Source organism: Amblyomma mixtum, chromosome 4 (genome assembly GCF_055824585.1).
Source record: "Amblyomma mixtum isolate Tamu chromosome 4, ASM5582458v1, whole genome shotgun sequence".
NCBI classification, from domain to species: Eukaryota; Metazoa; Arthropoda; class Arachnida; order Ixodida; family Ixodidae; genus Amblyomma; species Amblyomma mixtum.
The window spans coordinates 145,906,132-145,914,992 of NC_143015.1; the positions used below are offsets into that span (position 1 = coordinate 145,906,132).

General features: G+C 43.7%; 1 long non-coding RNA gene across 1 annotated transcript; it reads left to right on the forward strand.

Moving 5' to 3' along the window:
- The first annotated feature begins 3,372 nt into the window (after positions 1-3,372).
- Positions 3,373-5,540, forward strand: LOC149348659 (uncharacterized). The gene is made up of 2 exons (XR_016292287.1): positions 3,373-3,673; positions 5,187-5,540. It is a non-coding gene; the product is annotated as an uncharacterized LOC149348659 (long non-coding RNA).
- The last annotated feature ends 3,321 nt before the right edge of the window (positions 5,541-8,861 follow it).

Sequence of the window (8,861 nt, forward strand, 5' to 3'; positions counted from 1 at the left end):
TAGTTTTCGGCACGTTTTGCACAACTGTCCCTTTTGCTTGTTCCTGTTAATTGCGTATTATTTTAGATCTAAGCGGAAAAAAGAATCTATTCTGTTGAAAGTGACCTGGAAAGACTATGCCGACAGGGCCAAGCAAGCGCTTGCCCCTCTCGGACGTTTTGGTGGCAATGCCAGTAGGGCTGAGCTATACCCGTTGCAATCGTTCCACCCACAGCAGTATGCGGTCACACCGAGGTAGACGTGCGCAGCTGTTAGAGCCTGCGCAACGAAAAGGTGCAACAGATCGGCCTCTGTCGCATCACTGATATGCGGCTGAGCCCGCAACTGACGTTTGTCTGCGGTGTTTTTTTATGTGGTATATGAGTTTTCAAAAGGGAACAGCTGTAGAACTGGTGCGTATAACAGCGAGCCTCTGAAATAGAAAAAAATGCGTGCAATGAAAGCGCAAATCCCATCACTGTTTGAAAGGCCCGTGGACAAAAAGAAACACCCGCCACTAAAGCAGACGCTGATGTCGCAGTCGGTGTCACAGTAGGTGATGTGAGCCTGGAGCAGTCTAGAGCTAGGAATAAGTAAAGCAGCCTGGTATTTTATTTTAATTAACGCTATGTTAGTTATCTTAATTTTTAGTGGAAACCAGAGTCGAAAAAAAAAGCTCTGCGGCTTCACTCTCATTTCAGCTGATTTTGAGGGCTGTGGAGAGCGCTCGCAGAATGAGCGTCCACAGAGGTTGTAGAAGCATCTTCCTGTTATTTGCTGTGTTAACCTGCGAAGTGAGTGGAAATTTGGCATGTGAGTACAAGATGTTTTTGAAAATCTTGGTCCCAAGATTTTAATAAAGATGTTGGTCGGCTGTAAGTGTCACATTTTATTAACCTTTTTTTGCCAATGCTCCTGGGTAGACGTTTGTTCAAACATTCTTTCTCAGAGGTCTGCTTCATGGATGTACCATGCGGATGTGATTTCTGCTGTTCTTCAAGCTTTGCCGCTGCATGATTATTCGAGCACTGGGTTTGCCTCAGGCAACCAAAAAGCGCTTATTAACATGTCAGGACTGGTGTTCGAAACAAGCTCACTACGTAATCTCACTACATAATCACTTACTACGTAATCACTGAAGGTAGGCGCTTTATGGCAGCATCCACGTTTGTATCGAAAATGAAAGCATTGCGGAGGCTCGGGTTCCTTCGCTCGGAGAAGAAGTCCTGATTTTTTAATTTTACACCATACGCCATAATTGCTGGTTTAAACAAAATGTGTGTCTTTATCGTCGCCACCGCTAAATTTAGATGCAATGCTTTGAAAAAGAGGCGTGCCACATTCTTAAATGGTGCATACACACTGCTCACAAATGTATATTTGAATGAATATACTAGAGCCGTCACATCGGTTGTTTACTCTGGCTTCAGTTCCAAACAGATAGGATCATCAATCAAGCCGGATTTGATGTGCCAACGAAACTTCAAGCGCGGTTGGTAGGCTGAGATAGGATTCAAAATGTTTTGCCATTTTTATGGTTTTGTTTCAGGGACGAAATTACAACTGTCAGGGTTCCATTTAATTAGCTCTGCTTGCGGTATAGAAAATTGTGGTTGAAAATCTGAAGTATACTGATCTTGGAAAATACATTTTGTTATAATGTTTGGCGGGAACATCCTTGAAACATGTATTTTTGCACCAAGAATAATTTTTCTATGTTATTTACCACGAAAGACGGCTTTGTTTTGAGCGAACAAATTAAGTGTATTTAGTTCAACCCTCCTAAAAAGTTATTCTGTGGTTATTCACTTTCTGTTGTTCGCGCCAAGACAAATTGTTGTATTAAACAAGGCTTTGATTTAAACCACAATGCTTTATACTTTTTCAGAGGCTCTATAAAACCACCGAATGTCTCAACACAGAGTTGCACTTAAATTAAAACTACCGTGTTTATAAGCCTTTTGATCGATGCGTCGTATAGGTCGCCCAGTGACTTCAGGAATACAAAACAAGAGCGAATGGAATGTCATATTTCTTCGCCCATGGATCTTCCCAGCTGAGAACTTGCAATTAAGGCGACCGGCATAATGCGTCACACAACGGAGCAGCAGCGACGCCGTCAGAAAGTCCTCACAAAAGTGGCACGCTTGTTGCATTCCGCAGTACCTGACTATCTTTTAGGTGAAACAGATATACCGTGCCGCTACAAAATTTTCTGACGCCTCTGCGGGTGAGAATTTGCCCGAAATGTTGCCGACAGTGGTCGGCCGACTTCGGGAGGGATGACTGGCCGCGCGGCCGAGCGACTGAGAGGAGGTGCCTCTGCTGGTAACATGCCCAGAGGACGCAAGGGTGGCTCAGTGGAGCTGCGATCTTGGCTTCGCAGCATCCGTTTGAGCGGTTCTTTTTTAATAATAAGAGGACGCAGTGAATAATAGCTGCGACGCAGAGATCTGCAAGAGAGAGAAATGCTTGGTTTGGTTTATTGGTTTATTGGGGTTTAACGTCCCAAATCCACTGAGGCTATGCGGGACGCCGTAGTGAAGGGTTCCGGAAATTTCCCCCACCTGGAGGTTCTTTAACGTGCACTGACATCGCACAGCACATGGGCCTCTAGAATATCGCCTTCATCGAAATTCGGCCGCCGAGGCCGGGATCGAACCCACGTCTTTCGAGTCAGCAGCCGAGCGCCGTAACCACTGAGCCACCGCGGTGGGTGAGAGAGAGATGCAAAACCCAGCGTGAGCTGTACAATATCAAAGCACGTTAATAAAATTTACCTCGTCGAACATTACCCGAACCCTTCTACGGACGTATGCTTTAATGTCGACGCGCAACATACTGTTCAATCTGATTTACTTATGATACAAAGTAAACAAGAATCAATTGGCCATAGGGGTGAGGAAAATTATGCAATGAGTGATATAGGTGCGGGTTTTAAACTCGTTGCATAATAATTTAACGCTTGTAGCAGCATGTAACAATAAACATAATAGCCTACAGCATGGACCTCGCAAAAAAAAATACAAATCACGAGGAGCATCAAGATGCAGCCAAGTAGCATCGCTGAATGCTGTCCTTCGGTAATAGAGCGTAGATAGTTGATGTCACGCTAAACTGATAAAATGGTTGTGAGCAAAATACAAATTCGTCATTGAATCGCAACATATTCGCATCGTTATTTCGCTGCCGTAGCAAAAATAAAAAACAGGCCTTCACCCTGGCAGTAAGGAGAATGGTGAGAATTGGCAGCAATGAACGCTAAGAGCATTTTAAATAAGAAGTTCAGTTATAACCAACCTAGACTGCACACGAACTGTGACGTCAGCCACCAATATACCGCCAAGGTCGCCGTTTTTTGGTTGTAAACTGACTGGCAGGCAGCACGAACGGATACAAGCTATACCTTTGCCGCTGTTTCAGTCCTAAGGCGATGCGGAGTATTAGATCACCGAATGAGCACGTTAAAAGGCATTCTGGAAATTCAGGTCCGTCTAGTGCAAAATAAAAATCTGAATCACATTTCTTGAAGTTGTTCTTTGATAAGTTTATCGGGACATCACTGCATTGAAGGTAAACTTATTTCAGGTAACTGCACCTTTCAAGGCCATGAAATCGAAGATGGCAGTTACAAGAACCTCGCGCAGCCCTGTGTGAAGGTCCGCTGCGTCAAGGGCTCAACTACAGTCACTCCGTGAGTAATTTTACTTTATAGTAAATAAACAATTGATGCTTTCATCATTATTTTTATTCATTTTACAGCTCCTGACTTTATGTGTATAAGAGCAAAAGCAATCTGACTTGAGATGAACTAAAGTTATGACTGCTGGCATCGGATGTATAGTTATTCTATTTTGGTAAAACAGAAATGAAACAAATTTATTTTTCATCCGTTTAGAAATTTTCATAAAAATAAAACGATGTCCTTCTTAAGGCAGATAACTTTTTATTTTTATTTTCTATTAATTTTTTTTGTAAAAGTGGCTTCATAACAAGAGACAGGAAGACTGCAGTATTCGCCTGGCATTAAACGGTACTCAATATTTTCGGGGGCGATTTTTTCCTCCGTGGTGGGGGGAGCTATTGACGTAATTTTTACGCAAGAGAGGATTGTGAATGCTCACAGTAAATCCCTTATGTCTTTTCAACGAGATGTAGATGTGCTTGAAATTAAGCGATTGGGAGTTTTCTTGCCAATAGGCATCCAAGTTTTCAAAAAGTATTTGTGATCATTACAATCGCCCACCAATACAAAGAACTGCGGTTTTACTATACCTACAGCAGATTCCATGTCTTCATAAAACCGTTCGAGTGAGGTTTTTTTCAGGCAAATGGAACAATTTATGCAAAAATATAAGGACAGAACAGGCAAACACAAACTCCCATGAATGTAATATTTAAGTGGATTGCTACCCTAAAAAATTTACTGAACTGGATGTATGTACCGGAAGTCGGACTTGAGATGTGCCCATGGTGCTTTGGGACAAACGGTGCATTTAAACTACCGACACTCCCACTTCCCCAATGCGTTGTTGTAAAGAGCGTGTAGCTTGCAAAGGCGTGTGTCAACAAATATAAATGATTCCGTGCGAAGTAAATCAATCACAGTTAAAGCCTACAGTAAACGGTACTCCATCTATGGAGGCTTATCTATTAATGTCACCATTGCATTTTTTTGCGGTTGTTAACTTGAGCTCAAGCGCACACAGGAGCCTGAGATACAGCCAGTTGCAACACCAGAAAGTATTAGAAGCCATACAGGCGCAGCGTCACCGTCGTTCTTAATAAGGGGGTCTATGTAGACGGAGTTAGATAAGAGAACATCAGAAGCGGTCGTAACATGAAAAGCTCAAGATTCAATATTTCGCAAACATATCCCAGCAGCGTACAAGGAGTTTCTCCTAATTGGAAGTGGTACTGACTGCAGCACTTTTAAGGTCATATTTTCGAATAGCGTGTACAAGTCACGTTTACAAAGAACCCTCAACGAGCGCTGCTATAAGGCGATCTTGTTTCGTGAAGATGAATTCTTTACTCCGCTGTCTTGAAGAAGACATCAGGAAGAAATTTGGACATGCATTTGTATGAGCACTGTGGTGCAATTAGACCACATTCATAAATGCTCCTTTAAAATGCCCCATGCGTCGCAAAGACAGGATTGTTAATATATTTAACACTACTTGCTTTGATCAATATTTACTTTCCAGATGCGGACCTCCAGGTTTGGGGATTGAAAATCCCTTCCTTAATGGAACTGACAGGCCTCCATATCCGAGATGCTGCCTGAAGCTCCCTCGCTAAAGTGGATCACCGCTCATGCAGTCTGCACACGTACTTCAAGCAAGCTGCGGTCTACAGCGACGCCTGAAGATGGAGATTGGTATTACGGGAAAAGCAGCGAACTGCTGCTCATCCAGGAATAAATATTGAATTATGATGTTCACCAAATTCAAATAACATTTTTGAAAAGACGAACTGAAGGTAAAAATCAGTAAATTCAATCCCGATTCTCCCTTCCCCCAACTAGAAAAAAAAGAAAAACTGCACAGGTGATAATATCATATGATGCGACTAATCTGCGTTCAGTCAATTTGTGCCATTAACATGATTTAATGGCACATGCACACAGTGTCCACAAAGCAGGCACGAAATTCAGTTCGGGAGGGTAAGCCTGCCCCCTTCCAATGTCCGAACCTTGTCATCGGGGATGGTCGCGAATCACTTCCCGATAGAGACCCTACCACACAGCTAACACCATCGAACAGCTTGACACAGCCTCGCTACCTCAGCCGAGCCTTATCAGATTACTTAATTACCGGAAAGGCTGTGTTTCTACCAATGCCGCCGGCTTCGTCGCCGCTGCCACCGCCGTTGGCTGTAAAGTGTCATTTTTCGCTGACGCCAAGCACTTGCACAAGGAGTGATTGAATAGCACTGTCTGTGCGTGCCTCTCCGAATGTTTTGTTATTTCTTACACTTCACAAAACTCCAGACAAGGCAGAAGAACACACCCTTCGCCGACTACAAACAGACACTCTTGTAACTCCTCTTAAACTCCACCAATGGTAAAATGGTACCCCTCACTCTACAAACCAGAGTGCCCACCCACACTGTCGAGAAAAAGCGACAGCTTTTCGCATGGTGTGGGCATGAAAATTGAATCGCACTACAGACAGACTTCCTAACCCCAGTTTGGAGCAGTGGGAGGCCATTCTGCACAGCGAGGACCCTGACCAGCAACGAGGTCGCGTTCGCAGGGCCCACGCTGCGGTGCAGGCCAGTGGGCTGCCGGAAAAGGCGGACCACCCAAGGCTTCAATCAATCAATCAATCAATCAATCAATCAATCAATCAATCAATCAATCAATCAATCAATCAATCAATCAACCAATCAATCAATCAATCAACGACCGAATGTCACCTCACCAGAACAGCGCAGCCCGTTGTCCACCGTCGCCGCCGTCACCAGCCATCGCCACTCTTCCGAACAAATATGCTTCCGCCGCAAAATAACAAATCAACAAAACAGCGGGGCAAGAGATTCGTGTCTGCTTCCCAGACTGGTAAGTAAAGGGATAACGTGCAGCGTGAGAGCCACACTGAAATCCCATCTCTTCACCGCCCCCTTTCAGATTCAGCGCGCTGTGGACGGACCCTCTGATCAGATATCGCCGCTGATGTCCCGGTCTGGGGAGCTGGTCGTGCCATATATTCGTCCGCCGGCTATAGAAAGACGGCTCATTTCATGCCATGCGCACCAGAGTTTCCGTCCGGCCCTCTCTGATTTCTTCTAGGAAATAGATGGCTTTTGGGGTACTGTCGAAGGTAATTTCATTATTTTGGGGGGAAAAAAATATTCGTTCATGTGACGGTTTTTTGAATTTTCATAAGGAGTGAAAAACTAAGTCCCAGTAAAAGATGCACGGATCATTATTTGTTTTATTTTCACGATGTAAATGTTTCCTAAAAAGGAGGAGGCATTGTCCTTGGTATTTACCAAGAAAAATATGCCAGCAGAAAGGTTTTTTTTATGTATTGTTTAGTTCGTTACTTTAGCTAAAGAATACAATATTGAGATTTTTTCTGGAAACCTACCCGACATTCGTGAGCATAACACGTTCGATCGACTGTATGAGACTGGTATTACTTGGCAAAATGTTTCAACTCGATTGGAACGCAAGTGTTATTAAAAAAAAAATCTTAGGTTGGAAAGAGAACGATTTGCTGTGTATTCAGCCTTAATTCCATAAAAAAGTGGTAGAAGTAAAAACACGAAATGCGGTTCATTGCACACCTATTATAATTTTAATTACGCTCACCAATCTTTATCAGGGTCATTTTTGTTTCATCGAGAAAAAGAATTTAAAAGTCCAACGCCATAACTGCCAGTTATCTTTGTCAAGTAAGACTCCTTGACTGCATAGAACTGCAACTGCGCTGCTGAAAATGCTTATCTGAGACATAATCATACATTCAGGCGTTCATGCTCCCGCACCCTGATCGTAGTTTACCTCTGTGGTTCTCATGTGCTATGTTCAAAGGAGTATTGGCGCCCGCAGTGTCGCGTTAATAAAGTAGTTCCCATACGAGTGCGTTCTGCGATGTTCCGGTTACCTTGTCTTGTGTCCTGCTTACTTTCGCCCGCAGCCGGCGCATTTCGCCGGGGTACGAATATGTAACAGCAGTTGCTCCCTTAACAGAACGGATGAAATACAGCCCATAAACCAAATACAGAATAGGCATTTTGCAGAGCTCGCTGCGATGGCTCAGTCGTTAAGGCGCTCGTTTACAAAGTCAGAGTAACCGGGTTTGAACCCGACCACTGCGGCCGCCTTTTGATGCATGTCAGTGCATGGAAAGCTGTTTATAAATTTCGGCTACTTGAGACGTACACGTCTTCAAAAGCAGTCGGCTAAATTCAGCGCACGATTTACTAGCGCCGACGCAGTTTTAGAACAGTAACTACCAAACCTTCGAAAAGTCGACAGCCATTGCATTTGCCGTTCCACTTCATACGGCTATGAACGGAGCCGGAAATTGCGAGGATTGTCAACGAGACCTTCTTTCCCATGCTTTCCCATGACAACCTGCACCACGATAAGGGTGCTTTTGCAATGAGCATGAGCGAAATGCGATGTACACTCAGTCCGTGAACTTGTTGGTATTGTGACAATGTTGAAACAAAGGTGCTTTTACTTAAGGACTTATGGTGCCCACATTTAGGTTATCTTGGAAAGCCAAGAGGGCACAGCAGCTGCTCTAATTTCTCGGGTCCGTGTTTTTTTGTCGCAGCGACAACGTTGCGAATGGGGCGTATGAAAATACAGTCATGCGTTTTACTCTGAACGCGCGCTGTAATTAATGACATGCAGGAGAATGTGATCCCCGACTCTTCAAGCAGCCCACAGAGAAGGTTAGTTACGGAAGGCCATTAAAGAAACGATAGTTATCGCCGACTTTGCGGTCGTATTATTTTGAGAGTGACAAAGCAAATGAAACCTCATACCATGGTAAAATAGAGATGGCATCTATAATTTCGGCGCCGTAGTCACTGCAACTTCATCAGTGGTCGTCGTTTACGTCGAGCTTTCTGCGCCTTTCATATTGAATTTCGGCTTCGTGCGGAAAGAAGAGCTGAATTTCTTCGCGCCCTGCGGGCCTCCACACAGTCTCCTCTTCTTCGGTTTGAAGACTGACATGACATAGCATTCTTCATGGCAGTTAACTGCTCCTTGCCACTAACGACTAAGTTAAAGTGCATAAAATTTATTCAGTGAATTTAATAACCATTCATGTTATATTTAATAAAGTTTATAGAAAATTAAGTGATCCGCGATGAGGATATATTTCTAAAAATACATTTTTTATATTTAGCGCTACCTG